General features: G+C 40.4%; 1 long non-coding RNA gene across 2 annotated transcripts in view; it reads right to left on the reverse strand.

Moving 5' to 3' along the window:
• The window catches only part of LOC106854723 (uncharacterized), an 83448-nt gene that overhangs the window by 31209 nt on the left and 29575 nt on the right, over positions 1-22664 (reverse strand). For both annotated transcript variants that reach the window (XR_015807454.1, XR_015807453.1), the window contains exons 4-5: positions 9956-10012; positions 130-8624 (exon numbers count right to left, since the gene is read on the reverse strand). This is a non-coding gene — a long non-coding RNA (uncharacterized LOC106854723). The remainder of the gene's footprint in view (positions 1-129; positions 8625-9955; positions 10013-22664) is intronic.

A 22664-nucleotide genomic window follows, 5' to 3' on the forward strand; every position in this document is an offset into this window, starting at 1 on the left:
TATATGTTTTTCTGACCCAAATCACTTGCAGGGATTTCACAGAGGCATAGTAGGCAGTCAATATCTTTTCAGTTGGAATCCCCATTCTACTTTTGCACCCAATAAAGACACAGCCAATGTATGTCTTACCCATTTTGGCTTTTTCAGAAAGAAAAATGTCCTATGGACCTGTCTGCTTCTGCTGAGCTTGCATGTTGTGGGGTCGATGGAAGATCACATCTTCTAATGGTGCCTGCTCCTCCTAGTGCAAAGACACGAGATTTGTGAACAAAAGGCATTATTCAGCCCCTGGGAGCAGAACACTGGCATCTATGTTTTATGGACTATTTGAAGCCTGAGATTTTTAGGGGTCAGCAGCCTCCCCAGCCCCAGTGCTCATTTTGCTGGTACCCCTTGGGCAGGGCAGATACAACAAAAACAGCCTTTCTGAAACCTGGGGATCCTCAGGCTCCCAGAACTGGAACTAACTGTGTGCAGGGAAATTCTGAGTCGTGTACAGTTGAGGCCACATCTGGTGTGAAATGTATTTACCGTAAGCAACCCGACCACACTGAGGCAATATTTAAAATCTACATTTTCAACTACAACACCATGAATCAGTCATCTGCTCTTTACATTTTTTCCTTCCTAACACAGCAGATTGCCGAAATATTCATGCATACATTTTCTTTCCTAATCTTCTTCTTCCTCCCAGCCTGGATCTGAGGAGCAGGAAAGTGTAACATGCAAACCCAGAAATATTTGTTATATTTGGATGTCTGGCTGTAGCTCCCAGTTGTGGTATCGCTGGATGATTCCAGGCAAAGAGAAGCAAGCTTTGCTCACCAAAGTTAAAATCTGGCACCAATTCTGCTTTTGCTTATTTTGGTATAAAGCAGGAATGTCTCCTCTTTAGTCAGTAGAGTTGTACCATGAGGGTAAATTAGAGGGGAGGCAACTCAGCGTGTAATAAACAGGAGTGAGAAAAGAGAACCCTGCGGGAGGTGAATATGAATTGGGTAATTTGAGAAAAATAAAATAACCTAAGGGGATAAACTGAAGCTACTTTGCTAAAAAAAAATAAGACCAAAACCGCCTTTACTTGGTCTAGGACTATGAGCTTTAAAGACTGATGAATTTTACAAACTTTTTAATCACTGGGTAAGGAGCCTAACAAGATTTTCCTGCCAATGTGCTGAGCAACTTCATCCATGTCTGTCATTGCTATTCTTGGGCCTGATCCAGGCAGGATCCCTAGAACCTGTGCAGGGATAAGGTGCCAGTAGTACCAACAGATTTGGAGAGTAGACATTAGGAAAAGTGCCATGAGATGAACTGAAAAATACAAAACCAGGAAAGCACACTATCAACCTAACAAGGAGAAGGTTAGGGGAAAACAAATGTGGGAAACAGGAAAAGCAATAGGCAGATCATCAATGTAACTGCCATAGGTATTCCTGGAACTGGAAGTGAAACAACACTAGACTAAAAAGATAAGCTTGCATTTCAATTATTAAGCATTAGATCCTGTCTCCTCACCTTAGTATTGACAGCTGTGATATTCTATTAATTATATATTATATTATATTATATTATATTATATTATATTATATTATATTATATTATATTATATCATATATCATATTATTATGTTGTGTCACAGGCTGCCTCTTTTAGATCAGGGTTATGCTAATGTTATTATTTTAGATAATGTCAACTTCTCAACTGTTCTAGCAGAAATGCTAAAATCATTAAAATATGTTGCTCCTAAATATTTCTGACAGGAGCTAATCCAAGGAAGCTCTGTAATTTTCACTGCAAAGTGGGTAGCAAAGGTGAGCACAAATCACATGAAGGATTTCTGGATTTATAAACCATAGTTTGATTATTTCCATTTTATAGAGGAGCCACTGAGGCAAAGGGAGGGGTTTTGTCCTATTACTGTAAATGGAGGTTGCAAGAAAGTCCTCATTAAGCACACTGCCCTCAACATTCTGCTAATGCTTTGTCCTTAGCTCAGGCTTCCTCTCAAAAGGTGGAGGTGTTTAAGCAGCCATTTGAGCTGCTGTCTTAGGTTGCAATACAGGATGTGACCAAAAGTCTATATTCTATCACCATCTGTTGAAACCAGGTGGGGCAGTGATCCTCATCTCTGTGGGAGATATTCTCTGCTAATGGGCCAGCTGTTAAAAAAAGTGCAGCAGTGTTCTTTACCTGTTCCACAACCCATCCTTCCTCCAGGAGATATCTTCTGTTAATGGGCCATGGAGTCCCAGTGCATGACTGATAAAATTGCATCATCCCATTGGGAGATGCTCCACCCAGGGGGAGGAGCCAAGCCTCTCCTACCTAGATAAAAACTGAGATTTGGAACATCAGAGCAGCCTTTTTCCACTGGATTCCAGAGGAAAAGCCAGACCTTTCCACATCATCACTGCACCTTTGGAGGAAAACTGCACCTTCTACAGGAGCACTGCTCCAACAGAACCACATCTGTCACTGCAGGAGGATGCAGCCACCATGGAATGGGACTGCACCAACCCCTGACTGACTGATGGGGTGTCAGGTTGTATTCTGGCTCTGTCAGTGTTTTGAGTTTGTTCTCTGTAGTACTGTATTCCTATTTTAATTTTCCTAGTAAAGGACTGTTATTCCTATTCCCATATCTTTGCCTGAGAGCCCCTTAATTTCAAAATTATAATAATTTGGAGGGAAGGGGTTTACATTCTCCATTTTAAATAAAGAGACTCCTGCCTTTCTTGGCAGACACCTGTCTTTCAAACCAAGACAGCAGTGTTTTTTAAAGGTGCCTGCCCCTGCAGCTGGAGCACACCACCTCTCCGTGCCACCATGAACACATTGACACTACTATGATTATTTACTCCAGGACTGATTTTAATAAGGGGTACCACTTCATAGTTACAATTGTACACAAACTATGAGCTGTGGTAACCAGGCTCACTGGGAGAGTCAAATCAGTGGGGGAAAAAAAATTAAAAAAAAATAAATAATAATAAAAAAAAAGGACATGCTTGCCCTTAGTTTTAGGGGCTGTCTCATCCCGGTTTTAACTGACTTTTCCCCCTGCAGAGTTCTATCCCCAACAGTGCCTCCTGTCGTCAAGGGCTGCACTGAACTGCACAATCAGCAAACCTTCAACCCTTACAAAGGAAAAAGAGAACATGAATTAGCTGAAATAAAAGACCTTGGCCAGATTGCTTTGTTGGATAAAGCACCTTTGTTGTAAGAATGTGGGAAAGGAGAGTCGAACCACAGCTCATCCAGATTCCTTAGACACACACGCCCAGTGATATGTATTTGTGAATATTTTCCACATTTATATTTGCTAACCAAACTAACCAGTTTTTACTTGTTTAATTACTGCCGAAGAAAGAGGAACTGTCAGTGCTTTAAGAGTTATGCCAAAGCACAGGGTGGGTTCTCTCTGATTCATATGCTTCATGGCTACAGAAACCAAGACCCAGCATCAGGAATGCCAAGCAGTTAAAAAGGCAGCAGCCCAGCTCTATGGCATATTTTTTAATCTAGCTCCCTCGTTAAATTAATGGTATTCCTAACTTTCCCAGCAATTTAGCAGCGTATCAGCCATTTTATCAAAGCACAAGGAAACAGGAAGACCTTTGGGGGGTAAAAGTATGGGACCTAACAGACTGTGCTATGCTAATGAAGTTTTATTCTTCTTATTTGCCAAGTGAATGAAAGTCATCCCAGCTCTGACTCTCTCTTTAGCTTCATTGGTACACAACATTACCACAGGAAGTAGATTAAATAAATACATATTTTTTCATCAAAGTGGAAAAAATCTCTTTGCACACAGAAAGACATGGAGGCGACCTATATGAAACCTTTCTGAAAATCACCACCACCATTAAAAAAAACCAAAATCGTCATAGTCCAGGAAATTTTCAAGAAACTTGGCAGATTTTGTCTTTCTATTCCCAGTGAAAATAAAAGTTGGTGGAAGTGTAAGGTGAGGATGCCAGCTACCTCCTGTATATATCCAAAAGCTGGTCCTAAATCTCACAGGAAGAGAGGGAGATGATACACAACAAGAAAGAAAACTTGGGGTAATATTCCATGGACATTTAAATGGGTTAGAATCAGGATGGAAAATGTGCTCTAATAATGCCCTGTAACATTATTACCATAATGCCATCTGCACCTGGCTTTGTGAGGATTTACACCAGGTTATAAGGGGACGCATAGGGAAGCAGACACTTCTGGATGCACAGGAATGCAGTGTTCAGCCTTGAGGTGAATTTTCAGGGTGATCCTGAACCCTTCCAGAGGCCTGAAATTTCTGCCCATCCATATTGTTCCCATGCTTCTTTGTCTGTCATCAAACTACAGGATTTGACCTCCCTGCTCAGTCTGCATCCGCAATTGCAAAGAGCAATATTCACATTTCTTGCAGAAAAGAATTGGAGAGATGAGAGTGCTGCCTCTCACCATGGAGAAACCCCAGATAAATGCATTAAAAAAAAGTCAAGGTTTTGACGTAGGATGGCCACTACTCCACGCACTGTGGAATGAAGGAATGGTGGGCAGGAAAAGATAGATGCTTCTCCTGGGACCTGCAAAAGTAGCTGTCTAAACCTGGAGACTTCACATCTAGAACCACACATGTGATACCCCTTTATAAGCCCTCCTGCAATTTACTTGTCACAGTATGCAAGACAGGCAAATTAATTTAATTACAACCATCACACATGTGAGAAAACTGGGACAGAGCAAAGAAGCAGCTCATTGTCACCCCTGGCCCTACAGCCCAGACCTTTCTGATGGGTAAATCACTTCTCAGAAAACACCAAGTCAAGTTTTAGTTTCCTAACATAAGATTCAACCCAACACCCTGAGATTAACCAAGTGTCCCTGAGGTTATTCAGAGGTAAACTAGGGTTTGTTTTATTTTTTTTTTTTTTTTGAGTGAAATTACACTGCTGAAATGGTATTGAAGAGACAAGGTTTTCATTCTACAAATCTTGCACCTTGCAAGTTCAGTAGCCTGTCTAGACAGTGTATTTTATGCTGACATGTATATAGAGGAACAGTCGAAGTAAGAAGCATCATATCCATGATTTGAGCAGGAACAAGAAGGATACTGTTCAGGTATGTTTGTTATATCCTCAGATATGCTGGTGGTGCCAGTACGAGTTTCCCAGGGCTGGGTTCTAAATGCAGTTGTGCCCAAATGAAAAGCAGTTCTCCTGGACTCGATTATCCCAGGTCTTCCCTTCCAATGTCCAATTAGAGACCAAACAATGTTGTCACACTTGTCTTCACAGCCAGTAAGTGGCTGTGTCCAGCACAATGTGATTCATTGTTATGGTAAATGCAGGTTTTGGGGGCTGTATTACTGTTTAGGGCTGCTTAGGAGACAACTGATAAATTCACGGTCAGGGAATATACAGCAACAAGTGAAGGCACAGACGAACCAACGTGAGAGAAGCAAAACAAGTTCTGAAAGTGACACCTCCCACCCAATAGAAAAACTGCACTGTCAGTGGTGAGGAGCAATTAGGGGAAACTTGCATCACCAGAAGGTTGTCCCAGAGAAAATTTCTGTCTAGGGAACTGCAAAGTAGAATCCAGTCCTTTTTTCTGCCCTGAGCATATCAGGTTTTGAGGATTTTGTGCAAGGCTTGAAGCAATTTCCAATGCTAAATGTTAACAAGGCTTTCAGATAGTCCTGGGATGTTGGGATGTAAAGACCGAATGAGATCCGTTTACACAAGCAAAATGGATATTTAAATAGAAAGCAGCCACCATCAAAAATGTTTTTAAAAATGCTGTTTTGGTTAATGCAACATACTGTACTTCTGCCAACAAAGGCAGTTTCTGATCAGGACATGCCGTGCTTTCCTCCAGAGATTTTGCAGGCAGGGTGGTCTTCCATGAGGGAGGGGAAAGGGCTTAGTTAACATTACACATCCTTCATATATGCAGGCTGGTAAATGTAAGGCATTGCAGCTGTGCAGTTTGTCACCAAAAACCAAGCTGAAAGGAGTCTAAATGCAGGAGACCGACGGGAATATGACCTAGTCACTCTCAACACCTTTGATTCTCCCCCTTCAAAATAAAGCAACTTCTCCTGCATTTCTGCAGCCTTGGTCTTTAGAGAGAATGGGCAGATGGTAAAGACGGGGGAAAAAGGACAGTGCAAAAATACCCTAATAAGTGATTTATTATTTTCCCATAGACTCCAAAAGAATCCCTTTATGCTGCATTGTTTATTTTGATGGGAAAAAGCTTTGGCATTGGAAGAACACTGCACTTTGTACCACAGAGATCTAAATACGTTCTGGATGTAGGAGCTGCTCTAAAGACCTCAGCGTCCCTTGTCTTTACAGATGCCTGTAGAAATCACCTCTGTGCAAAGGAGGGATATAGCTGGCAAATCAAGTGGATTTCAGTGGGATAACATATTGCTTCCATTTAAGAAAGCATCCTCAACCAGTGCATATTTAAACCCAGTGAGACCTGAGCACAGGCTTAAAGCTAAACATATGCTGAAGTCTTTTCCTGAAACAGATACATGTGAGGAAACACTGATCAGTTGGAATATGGGATTCATTCTCTGGTTCATCCCTTCTTTTCCTCCTAGAATTTCTAGAGTTTAAAATGTAAAGAATCCATCTAAGTTAATAGGGAGATGTTTATGTAATTATATGCGTATAGCAGGTACAAAGAAATAATTTTAATGACATAAACATGATGGTCACCTTCCAGGCTAAACAATTTACAAAGACCACTTGTTTTTATATTGGCAGACCTTTAAAAAAATCTGTAAATTGGAAATTTTGTCTCACTTTGAGAGGTGAAGCAAAGAAATCAAGCCATACTATCTGACAGGTGCTAATTCCAAGAAAATAGATATTACACCAATCATCCATATCATTATTATTATTATTATTATTATTAGTGTTATTATTATTATTAGTGTTTTCCATCCTGTGCAAAGCAAGCATTTGAAACAGGGCATGGATATAAGATTACTATACTATTAGAACCATTCTCCTTTACTTTGGTGGTTAAGATTAGAAAGATTTGGGAAACCTGTTTATCAGATTTCTTAAATTCCAAAGGTTTTAGCTGTAAAAATTCAGCTCTGGCAAAAAGGAATCATTTAGGAAAAGATGCCATTATTTTTTCCTAATCTCGGCCAAAGCTTATTCTGAAAGATTTTCCACTGAAATAAGTGGAATTGTTCATAGAGTTGAGTCTTTCAGCATACATACAAGCCAAAGAATGCTGCATACAATTTTGAGGCATTTTCCTACTCCCCCTTATTCCCAAGTTACAATATAGTCAAGATGGCCACTTCAGTTTCCAGGCTCACAGCTTGGAGTGCTGCTCCAAAAGCATATTCCCAGCTGAGATGGGATCACCAGTAAGTGGGAACAGCCCATGGCTGAGCACCTCCAAGAGCACAGCTGGATGTACAGCCCCAGGCCATGGCTTCTTCCAGTTTGGAGTTTGTGACCTGTCCCATTCCTGCAGAGATTGAGCCACCATCCCTCTCCCCTTCCACTTGCTCAGATTTGCCACATCTTTTGGCAGAGCCTCCTTCCAGCTGGAGGTTTTAGGGTGAAGTGGTTGGGATGGGCAGGAAGGGTAACCTGGATCAGCAGCAGCTGGGGCAGCACAGCTGCCCACACACAGAACCTGGGCAGCAGGGCTGGGAATCTCCTGTGTGGGATCCAGCTGAGGGCATCCTCAAAGCTGCTTTTCCCATATGTCAGCAGGAATATCAGGAGGAATACACAGCCCCATTCCAAGCTAGGATGATCCCATTTAAGGCTGAGGCATCCCTGCAATGTATAGTCACAAACATACAGAAAGAGTAAGGATTTATAGTTTTTACACAACAGCAGGACCATCAATAGCATTATAAACCAAGTGCTCATCAGCAATCTATGGATTTGCTCATTTAATTCAACCTAATTCAGGTCCTTCATTCTCCTTTGAGACATGATGAAATCTTATTTTCTAGCTCCCATTCACCCCCACTCCACACCACAGTGACCTCCACACTCCACACTTGGCTCTTTACACCTGGGGCTGCTCTTTCACATCTCTCAGGTCATCACTCTGCCAGGTGGATATTCTGCACCCAGGACAAAAAAAGCCCAAAATCTTGCCACTGCACAAGAGTAACCTGCTTTTAGACCTTTATCAGGCATATATTTATACCAGATGGCCTACTTAACACCACAAACAAAAGATCTATATTGAATTTCTTTATAAAACACCTAAATTGCTGGGGCTTTTACCAAGCAATCAGTCCCAAAATTCTGAAATTAAACAATCGCCAAGTCTATGTTATAAAAATAAAGTGGTAATACCAGCTTTAAAAAATTCAAGAAATGAAGCACAGCTACAAACTGCTCACGTTGGAAAATCTTGATGAAGCAGTCATGTAAACACAGGGACATTCAAAAAGAACATGTTCATTACAATTTCCTGGAGAAAAATTCTCAGACTACTACAGAAAACACCAAGATTTTGGGATACTCATCCAAAACATAAGATAAAGGATATGAAGAGATGTTACAGTGCAGAAAAGCTGGAAATCCTTGGTATTCTACAAGCCCCAGACAGGTATCCAAAAAACAGAGGAGGATCTTGAAGAAAAAAGAAAGTCATGCTTAACAGGTACTTAATAAACCATTATCTTTTGAGATATTTGCATCTCATGTACATATTTACATATTTAATGAGACATAGATATTTACCATACAGGGCCTTCCTGGTTTGTTGGGGTTTTTTTCTCCCCTTATACTATTACAGAAAACTAAATTTAGTACACAGTTTCTGCAATTAAATTTTCCCCTCTGAGTTGTATACTGAAAAGAACAAAAGAACTAAGAGGTCTGACACTCCAATTTTCTGAGACTACTGTCATTACCAAATGAAGGAAATAATTTTGTGATGAAAATCATTCTTAGAAGAAAAAGTTCCAAATTTTAATATCTCCCTACTTTTTAGTAGGAATAAGTAATGTCAAATTTCTGCTGCACTAACTGCTCTGAAACACCAATGTAAATTGATAAAAACAACCCAAACTGATCTGACTTGGTTCCCTTTTTTTTTTTTTCTAGATGGTGGAAATTTTTTTTTCTTTTTTCCTGACTCATGAAAGACACCAGACAGTGATGTGGATGATGTGGTGAAAGCTCTGAAGGAAAAAAAATCTACTTAAGTCAAGGAATAGGGGAAGTGGTCACTCTGCGAGGTCATTTTCCTGTGAGACTCTGTGACAGCTGGAGAAAATTAACCAAAATATCTGCATTCCAGAGAGGTATAAAAAGAAGAAAGAAAGGGAGGGGAGGGAAGGGGTCAAATGTCTTGTGGAAACCTGTAGGAACGGCAATGGCATTTTCTATATGGGCTCACTCAATCTGGTTTCCTGACAAAATTCTACAAAATAGGAGGAGATTTTTAAAATCTCAGAGGGTAGTCAGGCAGCCAGCTCCCTTAAAAGTCAGCAGGACATTCATTAAACTTGAACAGATTAGCTGCATTGGATCTTTTCTCTGATGCTGGCACAGAGACCACACAGAAATCTTATTCCTAACACTTTATTGCCATTTAAAGCGTTACAGATCAGTCACACGTCCAGAGTGGAAGAGCTTGGAAGACAGCAATAATACCAAGGTAATCAGATGGGTTCTTTGGTTTCCATGTTTATATTTCAAGGAAATAGCCAGTGAATGACAAATTTGTTTCTACACTATTTCTGAATCCCCAGCATTGCTTTTGTTTTGTGATAAAGTAAAACCAAAAATTTTTCAGACATTTAAAAAATTGATTTGTATTTTTTTTTTAAATCCCACAGGTTTTCATGTCATATTTCTCCCAGGCCAGAACTTTAAAGCCTGAATCCTGTCGAAATCAGTGAGTTTTTGTGAAACATTTTGACTCTGCTGAAGTTGAATATTAATTGAAACCATACCTTCCTACCTTCAGAGTACTTCCATCCCTGTGGATCCTCTGGCCATTTCAGACTACTCTGCAAAGAAAAAGAACAGAAAACAAAGTCTCTTTGAGGTGAAGCAGCTCGCTGTTGTAATTTCAAGCAATGAAATCAATTCATGCATGAGGGATTCTGAGGTAACAAAACTCTGCCCAGGTCCCTCTGCAGACCCAGGCTCAGTGGGAGCAAGACAGACAGAAGGACACAGGCAGGACTCAGGAGATGACATCCACGAGTAGAAGCAAATTAAAGGGACTCAAAAGCAGAATTAAGGTATTTTTCAGCCTTCCAGGCATTACAGTTGAGGTGAGGATTTCAAAAGAACACAGCTCTCATTTGAGTAACTAAATTTTACAGAGCAGTCTATATCTGTGACCTCCCACTGCAAGATCCAGAGCCAGATTACCCCCTGAAAATTCATCTACCTCTTGAGGCTTTTTTTTTGGAAAGCTGAGCCTTTCCAAAAGCCCTGTGCTAAAATCAAACCTTTCTAAAATTGCTGAAAAGAGGCAGAAAGACAAACAAATGCTACAGAGAACTTTGAGACATCGCAACCCATACCAGATTATCTACAAGTGAAGAAGCAACTACCCCACATCTGCAGCAAGGCTGTGCATTGTGGTGAGATGTGGACATTCCCTGTTCACTGTGGTTTCACATTCATTACATCCAGGGTAAAATAGTAAAATAGTATGACCTTTACTTAGCAAAAGCAGAATCTACAGAGAAAGTTGCAGAAGGATTTCACGTGGTCTCCAAAACCTAACTCAGCAATCCTGTACTCTTTCCATTGCAAAACACCAAGAGTCTTTTCCTCCTAGCTTGACCACTTTGTTTGAAGTCTCTGTCCACAGTCATCACAATGTCACTGCTCTTCATTAACCTGATTTCCTCAGGCAGTTTAGCTATTTTGTGGAGTAAAAAGAAAAGTGTCTGTTTAGGGAAGACAGATTTGTTTGGTTTTGTTTTCTAAAAATTTGTTTTGATTTGCCCATTCTTTCTTTCCCTTTATCCTTTAGATGATAAATAGGTGTGAAGGAAATAAGAGAAAAAAAAGGAGAAAAAATATAAGGATGTGGAAATTTGCTTTAGTAACCGCATTTAATGCTAACCTCATGTTGTGTTTGGAATCTGATATAGATATTGTCTAGGTAGCTACAAACATTTCCCTGACTATTTAGAGAACAGATGATGGTTTAAAATAAGCATTAAATGGTCCAAAATCACACCTAAATCTGAACTTAACTAGTTCAAAACTCAGTTAACTCTAAAACATGTTGAATTAACTTCTTTTTTAAGGAAGTATTTAATTCTTGCACTTCTTGTTTGATTCTTAAATGGACCAGAAGCAGAAGTTCAAAATGTCACATTAAGCCTTGCTTTCATAAGATTGTCGCTTGAGCTTTACCTCAGTGAGATTCAGAAGGCTCCAGATAAACCATTCAGCTTGTTATCTGAACCAAAATGCTGAACTTTGGAGGATTACTCAATCCCCTATCTTTCCCAGACACCTTTTTTTACCCATTAGTGCCTCTAAGCCATCATAAAACCTTTCCCCACACTGGGGGTTTTCTTGACCTGGTCATGGCTGTGTTTATTCCTGCCATGGAAGTGGCAAGTTTGCCAGAGAAGCTTTCCTGGGTACTTTGACTGCTTATTGCTGTTCACAAGGAAGGAGAAGGGAAGTAGTTTATGAGAACCTTACTGCTACTTGTCACATTTCTCTCTCAGTACTTTTCTGTGGTTAATTTGATTAATTTTTAAAAGGTAAATATTGAAATACATTCATTGACATCCTGTTATCTGTGCCTGTTTACATATAGAGGACAAATCCTCTCGTCCACTTGAAGCCAAAATAAACAGATCTTGTACAGGCAAGTTCCAAACTGTCTGGGGGTGTTGGATTTATCACCACAGGCTGCAGAGCTGTTTGATGCCTATTCCTGCACCCCAGGTATGCTCTTTTGCAAAGATGCTGTGTTTCCTAGAGAATCTTCAGTCACAGTTAGTAGCTTTCAGCTTTGACTGATGAAACGTCAATTTAGCAGCCTTTTTTTCACATTCTTAATTAATAAAGAGAAGAAAGACATGACAACGTTAAAAGAAGATATTTGGCCTATTTACCTACCTTGACTGTGAGACTGAAAAGCACTGTAAAAGGCTGGGTGATCTAACTTCTTGACCTAATTCAAGGAACCATTTTCAAAGCAGCTAATTTTAGTGAGAGGATGAAGCCTGCAAAAGCCCTTCACACCTTTCTACTAAGGTGTGCAGTATCTTCATACCAGACAATTGCAAGTACAAAAGGATACAAAATCCCTTTTTAAAACGTCACAGAATAATTCACTAACCAGTCTCCTAATCCTTCACTGAATTCTGTGTTTGAAAATCAATGAAGCTTTTCTTAAGCAAAAAATAATTTGTAGAGAATTAGCTGTCAATACACCTATACCAAATAATAGTGTCCTATTCAGGAAAAATCAGCACTTTTATGCTCCTAATGATTATACTTATAAACAAATATATCAATCTGAGAACATATATTTGATAGAAGCATGGAGAGTAATGTTGAACTCATTAATCTGTGAATCTGTCTGCAGCAGAGCTGAAAACCAAAATAAAAGTACAATTAAATTTTACCAGTGCTTATTGTACAGGGTGATGTTCTGGTATTTGCTTTCAGGTAAGAGCATTCCTCATCATAAACTTATTTCTCCTGGATTATCATTTTAAAAAGAGATAAGAAGCTTTTGAATTATATTCTGCTACTAGGAAGGTGAGTAGATTATAACTATTTTTGTTCCATGGATCAATCTGCATTGCTTTGCCTACAGGGTAGACTTAAATGTTACCATTAGCAATTTACACCCACTTGCTGGCCATAAATGACTTTCTAGGTCCAAGGCAGTGGATTGTAAAATTGCTGACTTGACTGCTGGAGCCCTGCTGAAGTGAAGAAACTGGATGAGACAGAGCAAGTCCTAAATGCCTTCCATAATTAACAAACATGGCAAGACAAGTTATGAAAAACAAAGGCAGACTGGACAGATTTATGCTTGAAGTCTGGTACTTTTGAAGGACTGTCCAACTACAAAAGTCTCTTTTGATCTACATTAATTGAAAGCAGTTAAAATTCAATCACACGTTCACAGCCACAGGTTTAAAACCGACTCCTAATCTTGCATCGATCTGAAACTCACTGGTCAGACTGGAATGCCTTCCTTCTGCTTCCAGCCTGCAGAGGACACAAGCCTAATGACAGCTGTCTTTAGTTCCAGCTGGAGAGTTTCATGGCTGTGGCCCCAGAATTCCCTGACCTCAGTCCTGAGGAGCATCCACAGTGATGATCATGCCGGATTTCTGGCAGCTCACAGCACCAACCCTTGTGGAAGGGACAAGGTCTCTGTGGATGCAGCCACTTGTTCCTGCTTTGGTTTCTCGGGGTAATAAGAGAACAGGATTCAGCTGGGTGTGACACACTGCTTCTGGAGCTGGTCTGAGATGGAGAGAGCAGCATCTCTCTTCTTTTTTTGGGGGAGGCAGGAGATGGAGTTCACAGTTTGCAGTGGCACTGGTCAGCAAAATGAAACCACCATGAGCATGGCTGTAGGGGGATGCAGCCAGCCTCACCTTTGACCAGGTAAAGGAAGGGTAAAGGAAGGAATAAAGAATATAGAAACCACATTTATTCCCAAGGTTGCTCTTAGATTAAACCCTGCAAGGCAAACCTTAAATCCCACCAGACAACAGGACTCCATCTCACATGACAGGGACAGATCAGAGACCTGCTTGCCCAGATCCACTAATCTGCACCAACACTGACTGCAGGAGCAACATTCAAGCCCATCTCTGAATCTTCTCACAAATCAAGCCACTTTTGTGTGTTATATTCAAGATTCATGATCCCCGACCCTTTTAGATTCCCCCAAAAACACTGAGAGGTAAACAAATTCTGCTTGAATATTTCATTACGTTATGTATGAGGAGAGCTTTGCTAAAGAGCTTGCACTATTGTACTGTCTTGACTAATAGTTTGTGTGACATGCATAAGGAAGACCAGATTTTTGCAAATTTAAGGATTTTTTTTTGCCCAAGGACAGCTTGTAAAACCCATTAACATGAATTGTGTCTGAGCTGATGAGGAAAAAAGAAAACACTGAATCCAGACCTTCAATATTTTATTGGTGTTTCTGAACTTTTATTAGCTGTACTTTCTTCCATAAAATCAATTTAATAAGGGGAGCAGTGTTTTGGTAATGCATCAAAAGCAGTTCTTCTCTTCAAAGGGCATCTTTTTCACTCAATCTCTCCTCTAAAGACAGTGACATTAGTTTTGTAAATTAATAAACAGGCCAGCATCTGAGGACTGCATGAAGCCTCCATCACCCCTTATTGTGCTTTCTCTTCTGACCCCACTTTCCAGTGCAGGGCCCTCATCTCGACAACAATACCCTGAAAGCCTGTGTGGCACTCTGGGATCACACTTGAAAAGGCCTTTGGCTGAGGCTGGCTTTCAAGGAGGGGGGACAATTGGCAAGAGGCCTGTGGCTATTCATGCAGAACAGGCAGTGAAAAATGCCTGAAGTCAGATTCAGGGGTGGGCAATGCCCAAAAAAGAAAGCCCACATAACATGAATGGCTGCTGCTAGGAGACTAAAACCAAAGGCATGCTACTAGCAGGCTCCATGTGCCGACATCAATGGGTTCATCCTATCCCTATTAGGGGCCTAAAATGATGGAGAAACATGAGAAGGGACTATAAGCAGGAAAGGAAAATAATACCAAAGTACACAACAGTCAATGCTTATATTGTTATACTAAACACTCAGGAGAAGGAAATAATATTTTCGATGTTCGGCACCTTTTCTGCTGGCAGGGGTTGCATGGGTTGCAAAATCTGATAAGCAAAATAGCCATGGCACATTTTCTTGGAGGAAGAGAGTCATGCACTTCAGTAATTAGTTATTTCTCATGCCCATAATTAAGCATGATTATAAAAACATATTGGAAAAACCAGGCCTGAGTTAGAATGGCTCCAGACCTGGTGCTGGAGCAGCTCCAGTGCCCTGGCTGTGCACACACAAGTCCAATTTGGTTCCAAACCCAGCAGTGCTGGTCAGAGGGAAACAGGAGGTCTACAGGTTTATTAAAAGAAACCACCACAATGCACCACAAAAACATTTCAGTGGCATACAAATGACCCAAACCTCAACTGTGCTCAGGGTTAGGAAGGCTAAGAGGTGCAGTCTGCAGTGCCAAAGGCCTCCAGCCCAGAAATGCCCATGGTGAAGAATTTATATTGCTTTAATTCACCAGGTAGCTCTGTTTTTTCCTCTTACAAAATACAGCTAACTCCCCATATTTACATCCTTGCATTTCACACTGGAAAGCATGGACTGATGATCTCTTTTGAAAGAAAGGAGGCTGTGCACACCTTCATTAACTTCAGCAGCATTCTGAAAATGACGCAACAGTTTCTGTAGGAACAACCCATTCTCTCTAAAATCCTTTGCACTTCAGTACAGATGTTGGCTCTTGGCTAGCAAAAACCTTGAAAAAATGAATTACAATGTCTAGTCATGTTTGGACCAATTTCTAGGCATGATCTCAGCTCTTAAAAAATGATCATATTATTTGGTTTATGAGTAATAATGTCTGACTAAAAAAGGTAGAAAATACAATGTAATTCTATAATCAAGTGATTTATTTCAAGGGGTGATGCTTATTATTTGCTGGGGAAGAAACCTCCCCATCTTTCAATTATCTATTCCTGCAATCTGAATTTCCAACCCTTTCTAAGTTTGTTAACAAGCCCTTTACTTGGAGGAAACATGGTACAGCTGCTGAAATGAAAGCAAGACCCTGGTTATTGCTGTCCTCTGCCCTATACAAGGGGCAGGAAGAAAATAGCAGCTCCCAGCCAAAAGAGGGGAGAGCAGTGGGAGTCAGCCTCGGATTTCCCTCCTTTGGTTGCTGGTTTGGGTACATAACTGGGTGGGCAAGTGGTGAACCTGATGCAATCTGCCCTCTTCCAGTGTGGCATGGGGCTGTGCACGCTGCAGAGCAAAGCTGCCATGATCGACTGAGACATCAGTCAGGGCTCCAAAGCAACAATTCAGTGCTGCTTGTCTGTCCATTTGGATCAAAAATGTCTAAATCCACGATGGAGTAAATCTTAGCCTCACGTGTGATCTCAGCACTTGCTTGTGTTTCCCTTTATCTGAAATTGCTCTTGTAAATGACTGCTTCCAGCAGAAAATCTGTGCCCGTTTTCTATCTCCTTGTCTATTGATGAACAACAATGTCTAACGGCTTTAATGTTTGAAAAAGCCTCAAGAGCACCAAAAAACTTTATATTTAAAGTTAACAGATTATTTTCTGTATATATATATATATGTATTTAGGTTTTATAGATTGAGCAAACGGACTTGAGTAAGGCTAAATGCAGCTACACTGTCACTCTGCCAGAGGAGCTCTGTGTCTCGGGTGGTTGTGATTCCTGTGGCCTCTCAAGGTTGAGTATTTGTGACTTGGTATTTAATTCATTCAGAGAAGCAAGTAAAGGTGTTTATGATATGTGAGCAAGCCCATATATAACCCCAAGAAATTTAAAACTCTGTCATAGTTTTCCCATATCTTGAGGCCACTGCTCTTCCTCTCTTCTTCATGGATGAGCAAATCATTTTCCCCCCAATAAAAAGATGAATCCTTACAGGAATTTGTAAAGAACAAAATTTAAAACATTTGCAAAGCATATAATTTTATTTGAGAGAATTAAATTTACTTTTGAATGTGAAGCATCCTGTGAAATAAAAGAAGAGTCAAGACCTGTAAGATCCAGTCTTGCTTCCCTAAGTGAACAGTTCATCTACATTTCCAAGACTGGAAATTTTGAAAACCCTGTTCATATCTCATGATGGGCACCTACAGAGGTTTTCTGTGAACTTAATGTAGACATAAATAAATAAATATACACCCTCATCAATCCTAAGAACAAGCTGACTCTCTAGATTAACTTTCTCTCTCCAGGAATTAAAGTTGTATTAGGTACCATAGGTAAGTTTCTAACATCCTCTAGACAAAAAAGTTAGACTGAATCTCTTCCACTCCAAAGAGCAGGAATTTTACTATCTAAGATTTCAGTTTAGCTTCCACAGCCCTTTAAATATCCTTACCAATTGCAAAGGGCATTTTCACAGTTTCCCTTATCTAGTTATATTGGCACACACAAAGTAATATATTCAGCACATGTCAGATTTGACAAGAAAAAATACTTTCATGTTCCAGGTTTTTCAGGATTCTTCAATGGATTTTGGATATAATTTGTGTAATTTGAAGGAGGACCTTCCTAGCTTTGGGAGTTGAGAAAACAGCCTTCCACAGCCTGAAGAAATATATCTTTTTAAAATTTGTGGGATCTGAAAGGAGAAGGGTGGGTGGTCTGAGCCCTTCAGAAGGTCTCTGATCCTCTGACCCATTAGACCATTAGTTCACCTAACCCAACCAATAGCTATTCGAGTCCAAGGGTGTAAAGAAAGGTGGCAATAAAAATAAATTACTACACAAAAGGAATAAAAATAAGCAGTTCAAGGGTTTTTTTTCTCCTGTGAAATCTGAAAAGTGTATAGGTTGTTCCATTCTGTCTATTCAGACAAGATGCCTACTTGATCTTGTCCAGAAAAAAGTAAGATTAAACTGCCATGGGTACCTAACTTCAGAAACAAGGTATGTTACTGACATTTAAAGTCTGCTGTGTGTATGCCCTCTACCCAACTCATCTGTTGGATGTTTAGCAACTGTTTTCTGCTTAAACCAAGGGGTATTGCATACTGAAGCAGCAAATTCTACTGAATAATCATTTAACTGCAAACACCAAGACTGCTGGGAGAGAGCAGAAGACGTGGCTGGTCTAGAGGAGCTGCCCTTGTGCACATCTCCCAGCTCCAGACCCACAGAACAAACTGTAGCTCTCAGAGTTTTGGCCAAGGGTCTCTAAAAAGTTGGGATTTCATGTAACTTGTTGTTTCCCTGCCATTGAAAACATTGAGGAAAAGCCATATATAGCACTGAGTCTTAGTTATCATCGGGTTTAGCCCCCTCTGATGTTTTTTATTCCTTTTTTTTTATTCCAAAGAGCACTCTCCAAACATCTCGTAACAGCAACCAGAGCCAGACAGCACGTGGAAAATGAGAATCCTCTTAATACAAAAACCATTAGGCAGCACTTGCTCTCTATTTGAGAACCAGAAATCAGATGATTTTTCAGTGAAATAACAAACATCCACAGTGAAATCTTTCCTGGGGTTTTGAGGCTGGGGAAAGACTCTCAAGTCTGATTATAAATAAAGCATTGCTACTAAGGAAAAAATACCTTGTCTGAGGCATTGGGCTGGAGATTCTGCCCATGTTTTCAGATCTTCATCATGCTCTTAGGTAGCTCTCTTAATCCCTCTGCTAATCCCTTGGTTCCTCTGTGCAGAATGGACATCATAATTGTCTTTGTTTGCCTTTTAAGCACCCAATGAGGGAATATGTCTCAATATGTGTTTGTAAAGCACTTTGCACAAGAAACTGCTAAAAAACACACCCTGAGCATTGCACATTCTCACCAACACTGATTTCCCCCACTCTCAATTCCTCATTTTCAGTTGTTTGATGGCATTTTGCCAGCTGCTAGATAAGGGCCTGATCTCTGGGATGGTTGGTGTGAGCAGCTGAATTAACATCAGTGGTGCCCATGAACAGGGAGCCTTCTGGAGAGTCTCCACATAGATGGCACAACAGACAGAGCCCTGTGTGTGCCACTGGCTCAGCCCCAGAAATGATGCAGGAGAAACACCCAAGGATGGTGTTGGCTCTGGTGATGCCAGCAATGGGCTGCATTCCACCTACCGTGGCACTAAGAACATTTCCAAATTGCCTGCATCTTTAATTTATAGACACAGCCACACAGTGGCTTAATTTAGAAGATGGAGACCTGAAACATGAAGCTCCAGTTCTCTGCTCCCCTTTGGATCCAGCATGGATCCAAGCACCAGTGAATGTTTCCCTGAGTGTAGCCATAGGACTCGCCACATTTCCTAGGTTGTCTGGTCGTTTCTTGGAGAGTCTCATTGCTATAATTCTTTTTTGCAGCTGGATACAGGCCTGGAAAAAAGCCTTGAACTTCATGCCAAGATAAAATATTATAAAAAATAAGCTAAGTGTTGTCTGCCCACTGAAGCTATTGCAGTGGTCCTTTAATAAATAAAATGTGCTTAATTGATGTCAGTGGGTGTTACCTCAGCAATGAAGGCAGGGCTGGGCTTACATAGTCAATAATTGCTTAAAACCTCATTCTTGATGAATAATATCAATGCTATGAGGACTGAGAATCCAAATTCATGGAAAAAATGTTATCACCTGAGTAAGAGATTGTGATAACAGTGTGAACAAAACTAGATTTTAGGACATGCTTGGAAAAGGTTTGATAAATGCCTATATAGAAATGCTTTGATAGGGGTAAAATCAGACTTGAGATGCAGTATTGATAATTATTGCTAAGTACCAGTACCACCATTTCCCAAAGCTGACATTCTTAACAGTTCTCTTATGCAGTGATTCCTTTAGCGAAGTCTGAAGGTAACCAAGCACATCTAAGCATTCAACTGGAGCAACAAAGTCAACTGCACTGTCCACAAACTTGTAAAAAATATTCTGAAATAACATTCAGAACCCTGAGTCCTGGACAGGAGAAGTAGCAAATCCTAAGCCTGAAGATGAGGTCAGTCCTTTCTCTTTTCCTCTCAACATATGGCAGGGAGTTCCCTGCCCATCCTTTCCCTGGATAAGTGGCAGTCCCTACACTGGCAAGAAGAGGCACGAACACCTGTGTGTGTCAGATCCATCCAATCTCTTCCCAGTTTGATTTCTTGGCAAATTAGTGGAAAACTACATAGGGGATTCCATAACAGCAGAAATACTGAAAAATAAAATCTTCTCATGGCTTGCCTTGTTTGCAGCTGTTCGTTTTTCCTTGTTCCCCTTGTGTAATTTTGAGGGCTGATAAAACTCTGCTTTTGTACCTGCAGAAAGTGGCTGTGATACCACAGCAATGGCGGGTTTTTATTAGCTGAGCTGACATCTGAAGTTAGGAGGAATTCATATTCCCTTTCTGTAAAGAGGAGGTTCTCTTCATCTACCTTTAAAAGATATTTATTATTTCTTATCTGCTTCTCGTAACATGAAAAACTTACCTAATGCATTCAAAATCTAAAATCAGAATTTTTTTATCCTCTGTATTCAACACAGTTTCCCTTATTTTTCCAGACTCAAGCCATCTAAAACTGATTACAAACCCTTGCTGACGATCAATGCAGTGAAGGTTGCAGATCTTCAACTGCTATTTTTAATTGTTGTATTTTAATATATTAAGATCTTCCAAATAATAGATAACCTATGTGTTATAACCCCTTTCATTTCTGACCATTTTTTAAAAATCCCTGAAGATTAAAAACATCAGTTACCAAAATCAACTAAATCCAAATATTAAAGTCACAATACAACCGTTTGCCTTTCCAGCATTGCTATCTTCTTCAAATAAAACTGATCACACCTATCTTCATGTGATTACAGACCAAAAAATAGTTGTGTTGAGTCAGGCTTTGACTAATTTTTCCCCTGGTCATTGGGAAGGGCCAATTGCTTCTAAACATCCACAGAGATGGCACATTCTCTGTACCTGGGGGCTTGTTTGTCTTTAGTCTCAGTGATTACCAAAGCCTTGCCACAAAGGCTGGTTAACCCTGAAGCCTCTGTCAGTAACTCTGACTACATCATAATTCACTTTATTCAACCTGACCCTCTCCTCAGTTTAAGTTGTTCTCTGGGGTGTTTTTAGTTCTGCTGTTGCTGGGTAAATAGCTGCAGTGAGGGGGAAAAAAATGGGATTTGCATATTTAATTTTATGCCTTCACTTCAAATTTGTGTACATATTCCATTTATGATGGGGTAGGAGGAATAGCTCAAGTGTTCAGCACCAGTTCAACAGTCATGACCACTGCAAGAAATTAAATGTGCAGGCAGAGACTCATGTTCTCCACATCACAGGAGGTGGAGAGCATTCCTTTTCAACATGGAATTTGAATTCAATATGGTATTTGAGGCATTCATTGCTCTGTCACAGAAGACCAAAACGAGGGAGGTGGGAGGCTGAAGAGTGGTGCTGGTATTTTGCACCACAGGCGTGTGCAGCCAAATTGGTACCCAACCTTTCCTTTTTAAAATGGTGTTGTGTTTAGGTTTTGCAAAAAGCAGATATCACACTAGAAATGATCTCTTTACATGAACTCATATAAGGTTGTAACTAATAAACAACAAATGCTTGAAATGATTGCAGCAGAGTTCTGTGTGCTGCAAGGGGTCAGTTCCTGCAGGGTGAAAAGCAAACAGCAGCTCTTTGAGGGGTTGGGTGTGAGAATTTGTCTTGAGCTACCCAAAGGTGTTCCAGACAGCACTCTCAAATGACACCTGTGCTTGTGGCAAATGCTCATCTCCAGAAGATGTGGAAATGTCATCACTGGAGAATACACCAGTCAAAATGCAGAAAAACAGATTTAGGAAAAAAACTCAACCAAACAAAAAAAAACCCTGGAAAATAAGAGAAGCATTTGTATTTCTAATTAACTTCATTTTCAAACAGTAAAGATTACAGGACATGGTTATATTTTTTTTCCTCTATTTTAATTAAAATAGCACAAACTGAGCATGTCTGTGTTTGGCTGGGAATTTGGTGGCACTCCCTCTCTGGCCCCACGTAAATTCGATTTGCCTGTAGCAGATCTGAGAGAAATTTTGCTCTGATGTTACAGTCCATGCCAGGCAACTCAGTTTATGTCAGATCCTTCCTCAGTGCAAACTGGGAGACTCCAGAATCATTGCACTGCAGGTGGGTGAGGTAGCCCAGGATGGCTCTCAAGCCCAGCACGGGACAGACAGACAGAGACACTCTGGGGCAGGGGCAGGCTGTGCACAGCCACATTCCCAGGCTATGGAAAGCAAAACAAACACAGCCCAAATGCTGTGGAACAAACCTGGGCCCAAAAGTCCAGGCTGAATGAAACAGAGCTCAGTGCAAACACAGTCCAAAGGCAGTGGAAAGCAAACTTAGGCAAATAAACTCCAGGCTCTGTGAAACAGAGCACGGATAGACACACTCCAAAGCACAAGTGGGAAAGCAAACAGAGACAAATATAGTCTAAACTTAATGAAGCAGATACATGAAACAGTAGCTGTCTCACTCTCCAAGAAAAATCCAAGTAACTTACTCCAAAATCACCAATCTGGAGCAATTGTGATTCTCTTACAGGCAAGCTACAGGTTAACCTTCCCTTCTCATATCCTTCGTGCCTTCCACTCGTGTTCAGCATGGGAGGCTCATTCTCCCTTCCTCAATGGCCCACAGTAACTGCTGTGGATCAAAAGCTTTCCAGTTTTTGCATGCCTTCAGCAAAATGTGAAGACTTTCAGTGTTTCAAGTCAACATTCAAATGGAGCAAGGAAACCCTACTCAAATATAGATATATATGTGTATATATATATATATATATATGTACAGTTTCTTTTTGCACCTTTTAATGTCGTTTCCGAGGGAATGAAATAGAGGAGACAGAGATTAGGTAGAAATGAACATATATATTTTTAAAAATTA

This window comes from Sturnus vulgaris, chromosome 18, assembly GCF_052056855.1.
Source record: "Sturnus vulgaris isolate bStuVul1 chromosome 18, bStuVul1.hap1, whole genome shotgun sequence".
Classification (NCBI taxonomy): domain Eukaryota; kingdom Metazoa; phylum Chordata; class Aves; order Passeriformes; family Sturnidae; genus Sturnus; species Sturnus vulgaris.